Below are 16,071 nucleotides of genomic sequence, written 5' to 3'. Positions count from 1 at the left end.
GGTGGATGGTCGTACGAGCAGCCGGTGCACATCACAAGTCCTGGTTATGTGACCACTGACTCCAGACAGACAATCTCTGAAGAGTGTTGATAATGGCTGGGGTCACCCATCTCGTAAAGGCACTGCCCAGAAGGCAATAGCAAACCACTTCTGTAGAAAAGTTTGCCAAGAACAATCATGGTCATTGAAAGACCAAGATCGCCCACGTCATACAACACGGCACATAATGAACGAGAGAATCTGCCTCTATCACCATCCCTGTCAACACGTTACATGCACCTACCACACGGTGTAAAAAATCTGTCTCAATACTTTCCTCCCATCACCTTAAAAGTTATGCCCCCCTTGTATTAGCCGTTTTCACCCCGGGGAATAAAATAAAATCTCAAAGTGTTTTACAGGCACAAAGTACTTACGGAGTACCATCATATTGTAGGAAACACAACAGCCCACTTTTGCTTAGCAAGGTCCCACAAGGAGTAGTGATGGAGGTCCAGCTGAGCAGTTTTTAGTGAGGGGAGATACAGATGTCCTGCTGATTTACCTATTTACGGATGCCCATCACCTCTACTGGGGCATAAGCCTCTGACTGCAGCTCACCGGAGTCCTCTGTCCTGGGTCAGAGTCGTAGAATAGTACAGCCCAGAAACAGATCCTCTACCCATCTAGTCCATGCTGAAACCCTTTAAACTGCCTACTCACATCGACCTGCACCGGGACCATAGCCATCCATGTACCTATCCAAAACTTCGCCTAAACGTTGAAATCGAGCTTGCAGGCATCACTTGTGCTGGCAGCTCGTTCCACACTCTGAGTGAAGACGTTGTCCTGCTCTTGTCTGAAATAGAACCACCTGAGATGGTATCTTATTTAACATTAGCAAAATGACACCCACATTCCAGAATCCTGATCACCAAACCCAGGCTGGCACTCCCAACAGCAGAGCGCTCTTTTGGGAGCCTGTTGGAGCATCAGCCCAGATTTTGGTGCTCACGATTCTGGAATGTGGGACAATCAGATGACTGGCAGCCGACGCTGAAAGGCTGAATATTCCCAGTCCGAATGGATTGATCCTGGATGAAGACTGGGAATCTTCACGGAAAGAATGCTTTGGAGCCACAGTGACTGGAGGGAAATCAAGACTGGGCGAGGGACCACTGGAGGGGCTGTGATTGACCAGTGAATGGATTTGCAACGCGGCGATGCAATTTGCAAGACTGGTAGCAGCTCATTTCGGCCTAAGCAAGTGCTTTCAAAGAGGGGAGGTTGACAACAGGGAGTGGGAGGGGGGGTGAAATTTAGTATCTATTATCTTGTTAAATATTAAACATTCTTGCTTGAAAGCATGTTACACTTCAAACACAGCCATGGTGTAAGGAAAATATATTGAGCTTCTCACAGACAGGTCTAAGAAAACATTTTAACTCTTGCCTCACTGTGCTTAAGCACATCGTTCAGAAGTTTCTTTCTAAACATCAAGCCTGCTTGGCATTTTGATTGAATACAGAATGGATCTTGCACATTACTGTAAGCCTAGCCCAGATAATTTTACACCCACATTTATGCATTTATTGTTGTATTATCCAGCAGATATTTGTTGGATTACTGCCACTGTAATGTTATCATTTTGAGGCCTGCAGGCAGACAAGTCCTACCAGGGACTTGTGCTAATATTATTTTGTAACAGTATGTGCTATTGTACAGCACTGTGCAAAAGTCTTAGACACATACCTAGATATAGCTAGGGTGCCTGACACTTTGGTACAATATTGTATTTGTCAACGTGGAACAGAGAGCGAGTTTGTAAATCTGGCAGGAGCAAAGAATGTTGGGAATGGCGAGGATCGAGTGCCGTGGGATGGGTGGCAGAGGAGTGCCAAGGGTGGGGGGGGTGGGCGGTGAGGGTGCAGACACACCCAGCCCTGAGACACCAGGCAAGGTCATTTGATTTCAAGCAATTGGTTTATTGATCATTACAGAATATCTCTCTTGTGCTTCCCACTCCCTCCCCTTTTCCCAACCATGATTCCCCTCTCCCTGCCCCCTTCCCACTCTCAGTCCACATTAGAGACCCAGATCAGAATCAAGTTTATCATCACTCACATAGATCATGAAATTAGGTTTTTTTTTGCATCAGCAGCGCAGTGCAATACATAAAATTACTACAGTTTTGTGCAAAGCCTCAGGCACCCTAGCTATATATACCGGATGTGCCTAAGATTTTTGCACAGTACTGTAACTAAATGTGCTGTGTGTACGGTGTTTCGTACCTTGGCCCCAGAGGAATACTGTGTCATTTAACTGTATACATGTCTATGGTTGAATGACAATAAACTTGAATCTGAACTTGATGTTTTATCGCTTTACTTGTCCTAACCTCTTACTCAGATGGACTCAACATTCTGATCCTTAGATGTTACATTTTCTGTATCACCCTGGTCTCCTCCTTAATTCAGAGTGCTATCCCACTTCCCTTACATTCCTGTATATCCTTCCATGTTACCTGATATCATTAGAACATTGAATATAGAACAGGACAGCACAGGAACAGGCCATTCGGCCCACAGTGTTGTGCTAAACCACCAAAAAGCAAATCAAAAAATCTAAACACTAATCCCTCATACCTACACCATGCCCATATCCCTCCATCTTCCTTGCATCCATGGGCCTATCCAAATGCCTCTTAAAAGCCTCTGATGTATTTGCCTCTACCACCATACCAGGCAGCACATTCCAGGCATCCACCACTCTCTGAGTAAAAAATTTACCCCTCACGCCCCCCCCTTGAACCTAGCCCCTCTCACCTTCAATGCACGCACCCTGGTCTTTAATTCCCAATCATCTCCATCCTGCAACCACACCTCTGTCATGGCTACTGATGTAAGTTGCTGCCTACCCCACTTTGGCTGTTCGCTTGTTTCCCCCATGGAGGTTTCTCCATCCTAACAGGCGCACTGGTGGATGTCAAGAATGTGAAGTAACGGCGGGGCAGGAAAGTTACGAGAGGAGGTGGTTCAGGGACAGTTATTGCCCTACAACGATCAGGCTCATGAGCCAGCTTGGATAAGTTCACTCACCACTCCTCTGAACTGATACAGTGACCTGCAGACTCACTTTCAAGGACTCTTTGCAACTCATGTTCTCAATATTATTTTCCTTATTTTCATAGTTTGTCTTCCTTTCCACATTGCTTGCTTATCAGTCTTATGTGTACTTCTTTGTAAATTCTGTTGTATTTCTCTTTTTTTTTTGTAAATTCCTCCAACAAAGTGAATCTCAGGGCAGTATATTGATGATGTATACATACGTACTTTGAAAATAAATTTACTTTGAATTTACTGTGAACTGGCTGACTGATAACACTTAGCCAAAGGACTCATCGGAGAATGAGGTTAGAGAGAAAATAAATCAGCCAAGATCGAATGGCAAAGCAGACTTGATGAGCCAGATGACCTAATTCTGCTCCTATATCTTATGGTCTGGTGGTCCTTACCAAACACTTCATCACCATTCAGAACTCTTTGCAAATGGAGGGTATCCCAGAGGAGGAAGTAAAGATGTTCTGTATGATGCAAGCCCCAGCCCTGGTTCCCAGCTTCCTACACTTGCATCATTTTTATTTTTAAACATTGAAGACAATATTTTACAGATGCTTAGCACCAACACACAGCCTAATTCTGTACGTGAAGGTGCCACACGGGATAATTAAAGCAAATGCATTCACACATTGCAGCAGTCTCAACAAGTCAGACTTCCCAAGGAATCCGCTTCAACCAAAGTTAGTTTATCAACACTGAGGGGGATTTGTCTTTATCTAGCAGCCTTCAGGCAGAACGCTGGGTGAGTCACAGACACAAAGATGGACGTCCAGCTACAGTAGGAAAAAGCCAGTTGAGTGATCAGGAGCTTGGTCAGAGCTCAGCACTGAGGAGCTCAGGCGGGAAGAGAAGCGAAAACCAGTGGGGAGAGGGAAAGGAGTATGAGGGGATTTGCAGTGGGGGGTTCTTGGCCTGAGGTGATACCAGAGAGTCAGGAGAGCATTGGGGCTCCGAGTAATCAGAGTTTTGGAGAAAGGCAGGGGTGAAAGCACAAAGGAAAAGATGAGCATTTTGAAATGAGGATGTGAAAGGTGGGGAACAGAGACTCTGTGTGTGTGTGTGTGTGTGTGTGTGTGTGTGTGTGTGTTTGTGTGTGTGTGTGTGTGTGTGTGTGTTGGAGAGTAGGGATCGGTGGTGAGATAGGAAGTAGGCTGCAGCACTGGAGTTTAAAGGTGGTGTAGAATGGGGTGTTAGCCAAGGGTAAGGACGGGAGTGCTGGTGGTAAAAGAGGGCAGACTGAGAGTATGTTACAAAGGGAAGTCAGTAGAATCAGCAGTGTCGAAGATAGAACATAGAACACTACAGCACAGTACAGGCCATTTGGCCCACAATGTTGTGCTGACTATCTAACCTACTCTAAGGTCAATCTAACCTTTCCCTCCTACAAAACCCTCCATTTTCCTTTCATCCATGTGCCTATCTAAGAGATTCCTAAATGCTCCTAACGTATCTGCCTCTACCACCACTCCAGGCAGGGCATTCCACACACCCACCACTTTCTGTGTAAAGAATGTACCTCTGACATCCCCCCCGTACTTTCCTCCAATCACTTTAAAATTATGCCTCCTTGCATGAGCCATTTCAGCTCTGAGGAAAAAGTCTCTAGCTGTCCACTTGATCTATCTCTCTTATCATTTTGTATACCTCTACCAAGTCCTCTTTGCTCCAAAGAGAAAAGCCTGACCTCACTTAACCTAGGATAAGATATGCTTTATAGTCCAGGCAGCATCCTGGTAAATCCCCTCAGTGCCCTAAAGCTACAAAGTCAGTATCGGGTTTAATAGGCGTAACATTTGTTGTTTTGCAGCAGCAGAACATTGCAATGCATAATAATCAAAACAATAAATTACAGTAAGAAATTACGTGGGCAGGAGCCGGACCTCCTCCCCGTCCTCTGTAGTTCAGCCTGACTCCGAAAGGAGTTCAGTTTCCATGTGTCGCCGGTGAGGAGGCACCACATGAGGCTTGCTGTTGGGGAGGCTGGAGAGATTTACACAACCAGCTCTCCTTTTCACAAGACTGCTAGCCAGCGGTGGAAGCTGAAAGTGAGAGCGAAAGGACCAGCTATTTACTTGGGACAACTCATAAAGAACAAAAACTGACTGAGAAAATAGCCGGGACTCCCTTCATTTATTTGGGACACAATGCCGCTCAATTGGGACAGGAGACTGTTGCCGAACATTTTCTAACTAGCGTCAGTGCACATCATGTGGCCTTCGAACACCACCCCATACTTAGGGCAAACCATTTTTAAATAGCATCAGGTGTGTGTTTGTGTTCAAAAAGTGAAGTTTTTTTGTCACTGATAGCTGCTGAGAAATAAACAGGAAGACAATTCAGAACTGTTTTGCTCACTGCATTTTGAAGCATTCAGGCTAGGAGACACCAGAAACAGCCGGGAGGGAAAATGAAATGATTTCACTATTTCAACAAGTTAGGAACTATGAAGAATTTGAAGGTATCAACAATCATCTTGAATATTAACTTTGGTCCCAAATGGGCACTTAGCTCTCACCTGTGCTCCAAATAGCTGTTGGCATGTGACAGCGGCCATACCCCATACGTCGCTTCGACAGACAGTTAAATCAGCCCCAGTTAAGCAGCATAGTGTCCCAAATAAATGAAGAGAATATCAGCTATTTTCTAGATTCGTTTTTGTTAGTTAAGAGTTGTCCCAAATAAGCGGCTGCCTCCACTAAATGTTGGTCCAATTAACCAATTCCTCTTCAGAGATAATCTGCCCAGCATCAGTGGTCACATAACCAGGAGTTGAGCTGCTCATACAACCATCCACCACCTGCTCCTGTGGCTTTACGTGATCCTGATCAGGGGACTAAGCAGGTGCTACACCTTGCCCAAGGGTGACTTGTAGGCTAGTGGAGAGAAGGGGCACCTTACACCTCCTTTGGTAGAGACATATCTCCACCCCACCAACCGGCCGTGGTTAAATTGGGGGTTGCTCGAAGGGCCTATTCTGCACTATATCCAAATGAATAAATATACAGATAGATAAATAAGAAAATAAATAATACTGAGAACACGAGTCGAAGAGTCTTTGAAAGTGAGTCTGTAGGTTGTGGAATCAATTCAGTGTTGAAGAGAGTGAAGTTATCCACCCTGGTTCAGGATCCTGATGGTTGTCGGGTGATAACTGTTCCTGAACCTGGTGGTGTGGGACCTAAGGCTGCTGTACCTCCTGCCTGATGGTAGCAGTGAGAAGAGAACATCACCTGGACGATTGAGGTCCTTGATGATGGACGCTGCTTTCTTGTGACAGCGCTTTAAGTAGCATGCCATATGCCCTTCTGCACCACCTGTCGATGTGTGCAGCCAGTAGGTGAACTAGCACTAGGTGGAAAGAAAGGGTCCTTCAGAACCTGCGAGTGTTTTGGCAATCAAGGGTTGAGAGAAGCGAGAGAAATCAATGTTGCACTCTTCCCCAGTAATAAAGATGATTTCAGTTCTCTGTCAGTATAGCCAAGTCTGTGAGCAAAGGGAATTACCTGTGACCTTCAGAAAACATCTCACTTAAAGTCCCTCATACAAGCTGCAGCAAAATAAAACAAACCCCTAACGGAATCAAAGGTGTAATGCTAATTGGACCGAAACTGGCTTGACAAGAAGCAGAAGGTAACCATTAATGGAAATTACTTGAATGACAGCTTTGATTAATGGAGTCTCGCAGGGATCAATGCTTGGACCTCTGCCTTTCATTATACTGATTTAAACAAGAATGATTCAATTTCCTAATGATTGACCTATGTGCAAAATTAAGGCATGGCAACGATTTGGAAATCAGTTGCTGGGAGTAAAACTCTGAGGGTCTGAGAGATGTGTCACGAGTGCAGTTCAGCCTTAATGAACGTTAGGTGAAGCCTTTGAGGTAATTCTACAGGCTGCAGTCAGAAAAGATGTGGGCAGTTAACAAAGTCACTGGAAGTGTCCCTCTGATATGAAGAAATAATCACTGACGGACAGGTGTCAGAATATGTAACCAAGTGAATCAATTTACATTAAGTCCAATTGGGTTGTGTTGACATTCAGTGACATTTCCATCTGGTTGCAATCTCTATAAAGGAACAATACGCATTTCGATAGCACCTTTTATGACCTCACAAAACAAGTCTTACTTGATGAATGAACTGCGGGCAGTTGGCACACAGCAAGTGCCCACCAATCTGACAATAACCCAATGATTTAATTCATTTTTACTGACACTGGCATTTAAGGTGACGGAAAGATTAAAGGAATCAGAATCAGGTTTAATATCACCAGCGAATGTCATGAAATTTGTTATTATGCGGCAGCAGTTCATTGCAGGACATGAGGGGCAGCACAGAATCAGGTTTACTATCACCGGCATGTGATGTGAAATTTGTTAACTTAGCTGCAGCAGTTCAATGCAATACATAATGTAGAAGAAAAAAAATAATAAATAAGTAAATCAATTACAGATTAAAAATTGTGCAAAAACAGAAATAATACACAATTTAAAAAGTGAGGTACTGTCCAAGGGTTCAATGTCCATTTAGGAATCGGCTGGCAGAGGGGAAGAAGCTGTTCCTGAATCGCTGAGTGTGTGCCTTCAGGCTTCTATACCTCCTGCCTGATGGTAACAGTGAGAAAAGGGCATGCCCTGGGTGCTGGGCACTGCTTTTCTGAGACGCCAGTCCTTGAAGATGTCCTGGGTACTTTGTAAGCTAGTACCCAAGATGGAGTTTACTAAATTTACAACCCTCTGCAGCTTCTTTCAATCTTGTGCAGTAGCCTCCCCCACCCCACCCTTACTAGACAGTGATGCAGCCTGTCTGGATGCTCTCCACGGTACATCTATAGAAGTTTTTGAGTGTTTTTGTTAATATACCAAATCACTTCAAACTCCCAATGAAGTATAGCCGCTGTCTTGCCTTCTTTATAACTGCATCGATATGTTGGGACCAGGTTAGATCCTCAGAGATCTTGACACCCAGGAACTTGAAACTGCTCACTCTCTCCACTTCTGATCCCTCTGAGGATTGGTATGTGTTCCTTCGGTCTTACCCTTCCTGAAGTCCACAATCAGCTCTTTCGTCTTACTGATGTTGAGTGCCAGGTTGTTGCTGCAGAACCACTCCACTAGTTGGCATATCTCACTCCTATACGCCCTCTCGTCACCACCTGAGATTCTACCAACAATTATAGCAAATTTATAGATGGTATTTGAGCTATGGCTAGCCACATAGTCATCTGTATATAAAGAGTAGAGCAGTGGGCTGAGCACACATCCCTGAGGTGCGCCAGTGTTGATTGTCAGTGAGGAGGATATGTTATCACCAATCCGCACAGACTGTGGTCTTCCAGTTAGGAAGTCGAGGATCCAATTGCAGAGGGAGGTACAGAGGCCCAGGTTCCGAACTTCTTAATCAGGATTGTGGGAATGATGGTATTAAATGCTGAGCTATAGTTGATGAACAGCATCCTGATGTAGGTGTTTTTGTTGTCTAGGTGGTCTAACGCCGTGTGAAGAGCCATTGAGATTGCATCTGCCGTTGACCTATTGTGGCGATAGGAAAATTGCAATGGGTCCTGGTCCTTGCTGAGGCAGGAGTTCAGTCTAATCATGACCAACCTCTCAAAGCATTTCATCACTGCCGATGTGAGTGCTACGAGGCGATCGTCATTAAAGCAGCTCACATTATTCTTATTAGGCACTGGTATAATTGTTGCAGTTTTGAAGGAAGTAGGAATTTCCACCCACAGCAGTGAGAGGTTGAAAATGTCCTTGAGTACTCCTGCTAGTTGGTTGGCACAGGTTTTCAGAGCCTTACCAAGTACTCAATTGGGACCTTCAGCCTTGTGAGGGTTCACTGTCTTTAAAGACAGCCTAACATCGGCCTCTGGGACCGAGATCACAGGGTCATCAGGTGCAGCAGGGATCTTCACAGCTGTAGTTGTGTTCTCCCTTCGAAAGCGGGCAGAGAAGGCATTGAGTTCATCTGGTAGTGAAGCATTGCTGCCACTCATGCGGTGGTTAGCACAACACGTTACAATACCAGAGACCGTGTGGGTTTCCTCCGGGTGCTCCGGTTTCCTCCTGCAATCCAAAGACATGCCAGTTGGTAGGTTAATTGGTCATTGTAAATTGTCCCGGGAGTAGGCCAGGGTTAAATGGGAGTTGCTGAGTGGTGCATCTCAAAGGGCCAGAAGAGCCTGTTCTATGCTGTATCTCAATCAATTAAGCAACCAATAAATAAATTGCAATGAGAAATATACAGTATATATAAATTAAGTTGAACAAGTCGTGCAACAGAAAAGCCAAAAAAATGAAAACAAAATATATATTGAGCTAATATACATGGGTTCAATGTCCATTCAGAAATCTGATGGTGGGGGTGGATGGGGAAGCTATTCCTGAATTATTGAGTGTGTGTCTTCAGGCTCCTGTACCTCCTCCTGGTGGCAGCAATGAGAAGTGGGCATAATTCAATACCAAGTACTCAATCGGGACCTTCTACCTTGTGAGGGTTCACTGTGTTTAAAGACAGCCTAACATCGGCCTCTGGGACCGAGATCACAGGGTCATCAGGTGCAGCAGGGATCTTCACAGCTGTCGTTATATTCTCCTTTTCAAAGTGGGCAGGGAAGGGTGCCGCCAGTTTTTTTTTACACAGAGGGTGGTAGGCGCCTGGAACGGGCTCCCACAGGTAGTGATGAAGCAGTATGATTACATTATTTAAGAAGTTTTTACACAGGCACGTGAATGTGCAGGAAATGGAGGATATGGATGATGTGCAGGCAGAGGTCCTCCAAGACCACAACCTTGTTGTAGGGTTTGGAGGCTTGTGTGCCTCAGTGACCTGGAGAGCTGTGTTGGCTGGAGTCAAGGCTTTATGCTTTGGCTCTTGGTAGGGTCACCCACGGCAAACAGGTCGAAGGGTAAAGGCCAGACTAAGACTGGTCCACCGGTCCTCCAGGTTCGGGGGTTCGGCTCAGGGCTAACAACCTTGACGGGTAAAACAAAATTGTTATGGAAACAGCAATGAAGATTCCTCTACATCTGAGTGCGAAGGTATTCCTTCTCCTGAGTCTTCACCCACGACTTGCACGGCTGACAGTGGTGAAAACTGAGAGGAAGCTCCTGACGAGATGAAGGAAGCCCTGAGCACCGAGAGATGGAGGATCTTCATCGCTGCTCTAAACGCCAGCAGCGTATCAGGCAGTAGGTAAGGAGCAAGCAGAAGGGGAAGTAGTTTAATTTGGTAAGGTCGTTGACACAGACATTGTGGACAGAAGGGCTTATTCCTGTGTGGTGCTGTGTGGTTAGAGGATAATCATTGGTCAGTTTACCAGGACAGAATTCTGTTCCAGAATAGCCATCTCTATTTCCTGAGGAGACTGAGGTCCTTTAACATCTGCCGGACGATGCTGAGGATGTTCTACGAGTCTGTGGTGGCCAGTGCTATCATGTTTGCTGTTGTGTGCTGGGGCAGCAGGCTGAGGGTAGCAGACACCAACAGAATCAACAAACTCATTCGTAAGGCCAGTGATGTTGTGGGGATGGAACTGGACTCTCTGACGGTGGTGTCTGAAAAGAGGATGCTGTCCAAGTTGCATGCCATCTTGGACAATGTCTCCCATCCACTACATAATGTACTGGTTAGGCACAAGAGTACATTCAGCCAGAGACTCATTCCACCGAGATGCAGCACAGAGCGTCATAGGAAGTCATTCCTGCCTATGGCCATCAAACTTTACAACTCCTCCCTTGGAGGGTCAGATACCCTGAGCCAATAGGCTGGTCCTGGACTTATTTCCATCTGGCATAATTTACATGTTATTATTTAATTATTTATGGTTTATATTACCATACTTATACTCTATTCTTGGTTGATGCAACTGTAACAAAACCCAGTTTCCCTCGGGATCAATAAAGTATGTCTGTCTGTCTGTCTGTCTGTCTTCACTTCTCCTTGAATGATGCCCTGTTCAGAACATTTGATTGCTCACCCCAAACACAACACCTTTGGCAGTGGAGCATTCCTTTGGAGTTCCATGGCTAGGAACAGTTGAATTAATCACCTAGAAGACATAAGACCATAAGATAGAGCAGTAGAATGAGGCCATTCAGCCCATCCAGTCTGCTCTGACGTTCAATCATGGCTGATTATTTTCCTTCCCAAGCCCATTTTCCAGCCCTCATCCTGTAACCTTTGACACCCCTACTAATCAAGAACCTTAAAACCTCTGCTTTAAATATACCCAGTGACTTGGTCTCCACAGCCAAACATGGCAATGAATTCCACAGACTCACCGTCCTCTGGCTAAAGAAATTCCACCTCATCTCTGTTCTAGAGGGACATCTTGTATTTTAAGGCTGGGCCCTTTGGTCCGAGACTCTCCCTGCTATTGGAAACATCCTCTCCACAGCCAGTCTGTCTAGGTTTTTCAGTGTTTGGTGGGTTTCAATGAGACCCCCATCATTCCTATAAACTCCAGTGAGTACAGGCCCAGAGCCATCAAACTCTCCTCATATACGCCGACCTGACTCAGAGGTGAGAGTGCTAGCTACTCAACCAGAGCTGGCTCACAGGTTATTGAAACAAAACCATGCAGAACTCGTTTATTCTCTTATATTTTTGTACTAATATGAGAGGTCTGCCACTAGAATCAGAATCAGGTTTATTATCTCAGAAATATATAGTGAAATGCGTTGTTTTAAGACACCATTACATAATAAAATACACTATAAATTATAATAAAAATATATATTTTAAAATTAAGTAAGTAGCACAAAAATAGCAAGGTAGTGTTCATTGTCTGTTCAGAAATCTGATGGCTGAAGGGAAGAAGCTGTTCCTAAAACGTTGAGTGTGTGCGTGCAGGTTCCTGTAGCTCCTGTCTGGTGGTAGTAATGAGAAGAGGTCCTGCGTGGTGGGGACCTTCATGGTGGATGCTGTCTTTTTGAGGCATTGCCTTTTGAAGATGTTCTCAATGGTGGGGAGGGTGAACAGTAAAAAGCAATGTCACTGTGAGGTTACGAAACTCCCTGCTTGAGTGCCTCTTGGACTCAGCAGAGCATCACTTGCAGACACTGTACTGTAATCGGACAATGTTCTGTAACTGGACACTGTACTGTAACTGGATGCACTGTACTGTAATCAGACACTGCACTGAAACTGAACACTGTACTGTAACCAGACACTGTACTGTAACTGGATGCACTGTACTGTAATCGGACACTATACTGTAACCAGACATACTGTACTGTAATAGGACACAGTACTGTAACCAGACACTGTACTGTAATCAGACACTGTACCGCAATGAAAAGTTCTTCAAGGCATTTTCTTTCCAATGCTCTCATCTGATTATTTACGACGTGGACTGCTTATTGATTTTCGTGCCCATCACTGGCCAAGAACCAAAGTCCTTTCAGGTGAATCAGTCTTGTGTTTGATCAGTTTGTCTTTGGTTTATGCTTCACTGGATTCCTTGTTCTGCTGTTCCTGAAGGTCATAGGCTTTAATGCTCGTTGGTTTCCAGTAGAATTGCCCTCTCTCACAGTTCATAATAAACCTCCTGCTTCTGGTGACTTCAGAAAAAATTCATAGGCACATTGAAAACCCTGGGTTATTTGTATCTTCCTTGGTTACAAAATAATATAACTAACCTCACCTATCACCTGGCAGCTTGTACTCCTTCCCCTCTCCCCTCCTCCCATCTTCCTATTCCTGTTTCTTCTCCCTTCCTGTCCAGGCCGAAAACATCAGCTGTTTATTCCTCTCCAGAGACGCTGCCCGACCTGATGAGTTCCTCCAGCATTTTGTGTGTGTTGCTCTGGATTTCCAGCATCTGCAGAATTTATTGTGTTTGTAACTAACCGATGTTATAATAATAATTCTGAGAGGTAGGCTGCTCAACTTTGACCCAAGAAATGCCCAATTGATAAAAGTTGAGTTTAATCTTAGATAAAGGACGCTTATCCCATTGTAATAATAAATTATAAATTCTTCCAATAGAATCCTTAATCAAAGGATTCATACTCATAATAGTATCTAACAGGTCGGCCTCCAATATGTAAGGAAAATTACTTTAGATATTTTTGTAAAAAGTATCTAACTTGAAGGTATTGCAGAAAGTGTGAGTATGAAAGAGAATATTTATCAATTAATTGTTCAAAAGACATCAATCTATCTTCTTTAAATAAATCCAAAAAAGAATTAATACCTTTATTTTTCCAAAGTAAAAAAATTGGATCACTCAAAGAAGGCTTAAAAAAGTAATTTCAGTAAATTAAACTACAAAGTTTAAATTTTTTAAGATTAAAAAAATTGTGGAACTGGAGCCAAATTTGTAAAGAATACTTAATCACAGGATATAGGTTTAAATTAACAACTTTACCTAATTGCATAGGTAAAGCAGCTCCCAATAACAAGGTTAAATAAAATTGTTTTACAACTTTCAGTTCCAGTTCTACCCAAATTGGCCGAAATGGGAAAAGGAACTTAATTTGACTTTATGACGGAGGATTGGATGTGGATATTGAAGTTGGTTAACTCTTCTTCAATTTGTGCTAGCCATTCATTGATTCAATTTAAAATTGTAGAAATCATAGAAACCATAGAAAAACTACAGGACAGAAACAGGCCTTTTGGCCCTTCTTGGCTGTGCCGAACCATTTTCTGCCTAGTCCCACTGACCTGCACACGGACCATATCCCTCCATACACCTCCCATCCATGTATCTGTCCAATTTATTCTTAAATGTTAAAAAAGAACCCGCATTTACCACCTCGTCTGGCAGCTCATTCCATACTCCCACCACTCTCTGTGTGAAGAAGCCCCCCCTAATGTTCCCTTTAAACTTTTCCCCCCTCACCCTTAACCCATGTCCTCTGGTTTTTTTTCTCCCCTTGCCTCAGTGGAAAAAGCCTGCTTGCATTCACTCTATCTATACCCATCATAATTTTATATACCTCTATCAAATCTCCCCTCATTCTTCTACGCTCCAGGGAATAAAGTCCTAACCTATTCAACCTTTCTCTGTAACTGAGTTTCTCAAGTCCCGGCAACATCCTTGTAAACCTTCTCTGCACTCTTTCAACCTTATTTATATCCTTCCTGTAATTTGGTGACCAAAACTGAACACAATACTCCAGATTCAGCCTCACCAATGCCTTATACAACCTCACCATAACATTCCAGCTCTTATACTCAATACTTTGATTAATAAAGGCCAATGTACCAAAAGCTCTCTTTACGACCCTATCTACCTGTGACGCCACTTTTAAGGAATTTTGTATCTGTATTCCCAGATCCCTCTGTTCTACTGCACTCCTCAGTGCCTTACCATTAACCCTGTATGTTCTACCTTGGTTTGTCCTTCCAACGTGTAATACCTCACACTTGTCTGTATTAAATTCCATCTGCCATTTTTCAGCCCATTTTTCCAGCTGGTCCAAGTCTCTCTGCAGGCTCTGAAAACCTTCCTCACTGTCTACTACACCTCCAATCTTTGTATCATCAGCAAATTTGCTGATCCAATTTACCACATTATCATCCAGATCATTGATATAGATGACAAATAACAATGGACCCAGCACTGATCCCTGTGGCACACCACTAGTCACATCGTTACATCGTTATCATTTGACAAAGGAGAGACTTTCTAAAATCTTTCCTAATGTTGATAGTCATTGTGATAGATGTAAAACTGAGATAGCTACACTGACACATATGTTTTGGTCTTGTTCTATATTGGAACAGTTCTGGAAGTCAGCTTTCTAAACAATTTCTAAAACACTTAAAATTAATTTACAACCTAATAAATTAACTGTGCTCTTTGGAATAATTCCTCAAAATATTCATGGTATCTCTGTGTCTGACCAACATGTTATTGCATTTGTTACATTGATAGCTAGGAGGGCCATTTTGTTGAAGTGGAAGGATACATCAGCTCCCACTTTGTCACAATGGTTCTCTCAAGTGATGCTATGTCTTAATTTGGAGAAAATTAGAAGTCGAACCTTTGAACCTTTATTTGATTTTGGGAAAAGATGGGGCTCATTTGCTCGTTATTATCATTTGAGTTAATTGATATAATTTTTCCACGATCTAATTGTAAATTTTTTTAGTGTATTTTCTTTTCTTGCTGGCGGTTTGACGTTTATTTTCAGAAGCTTTTTGTATGACGCATGGCTCCAGGGTTGTACACCTAATGGGTTCTTTTTTTTCCTCACTTTTCTGATTACTAGGTTTTTTTTGTTATCACAAATTTTTTTTTCAATCTTTAAGATAATTTTTTTTTTGAGGCATTGTAAGTGTTGTTACTTCGATGTACTCGTGTTACTTTTCCTGTATATAACAATAAAAAGATTTGAAAAGAAAGAAAAAGTTGAGTTTATTGTCATCTACACAAATATATGTTGTAATGAGAAACTTACCTGCTGATAATAATGCAGAGTTTTATTTTCTGGTTGCCGTGGAAAGTTGTCAGTTCAAGCCTCCCTTCAGAGGCTTCAGCATGAAAAGCCAGGGCAATACTCGACAACAGTTCCTGGGGGGATGTTGCTTTTTAATAAGGGCCATCGTTGGATGAGATGTTGAAACAGGACATGCTCTGTGACGCCTCTCCCCAGCCCCAATCTCCAGGTATATTTAGAAGGTACACCATGGTGTTATTTGAAATAAATTAAATCCCTGATGTCCTTCATTGAACTTTACTGAAAACAGAAAATGTGTGGGAACAAGTCAAGTTTATTGTTAGTTAACTATATGTAGATCCTCATGCGAGTCAGCGTTTCTCTGAACCAGCGCGTAAAACACTGTGGTAAAGATAAGTTAACAAATTTCACAACACATTGCTGGTTATAATAAACCTGATTCTGATTCTAGTATACATAACACATAACTTATGAAAGTAAGGATGAAATCTATGGATGGATTGCACATAAACAAACAAAAGTGCATATATTAAATATTGTAAATTACAGAAC

This window comes from Mobula hypostoma, chromosome 23, assembly GCF_963921235.1.
Source record: "Mobula hypostoma chromosome 23, sMobHyp1.1, whole genome shotgun sequence".
Lineage (NCBI taxonomy): Eukaryota > Metazoa > Chordata > Chondrichthyes > Myliobatiformes > Myliobatidae > Mobula > Mobula hypostoma.
The sequence above is the reverse complement of the archived record's forward strand: the minus strand, read 5'-3'. Positions refer to the sequence as shown.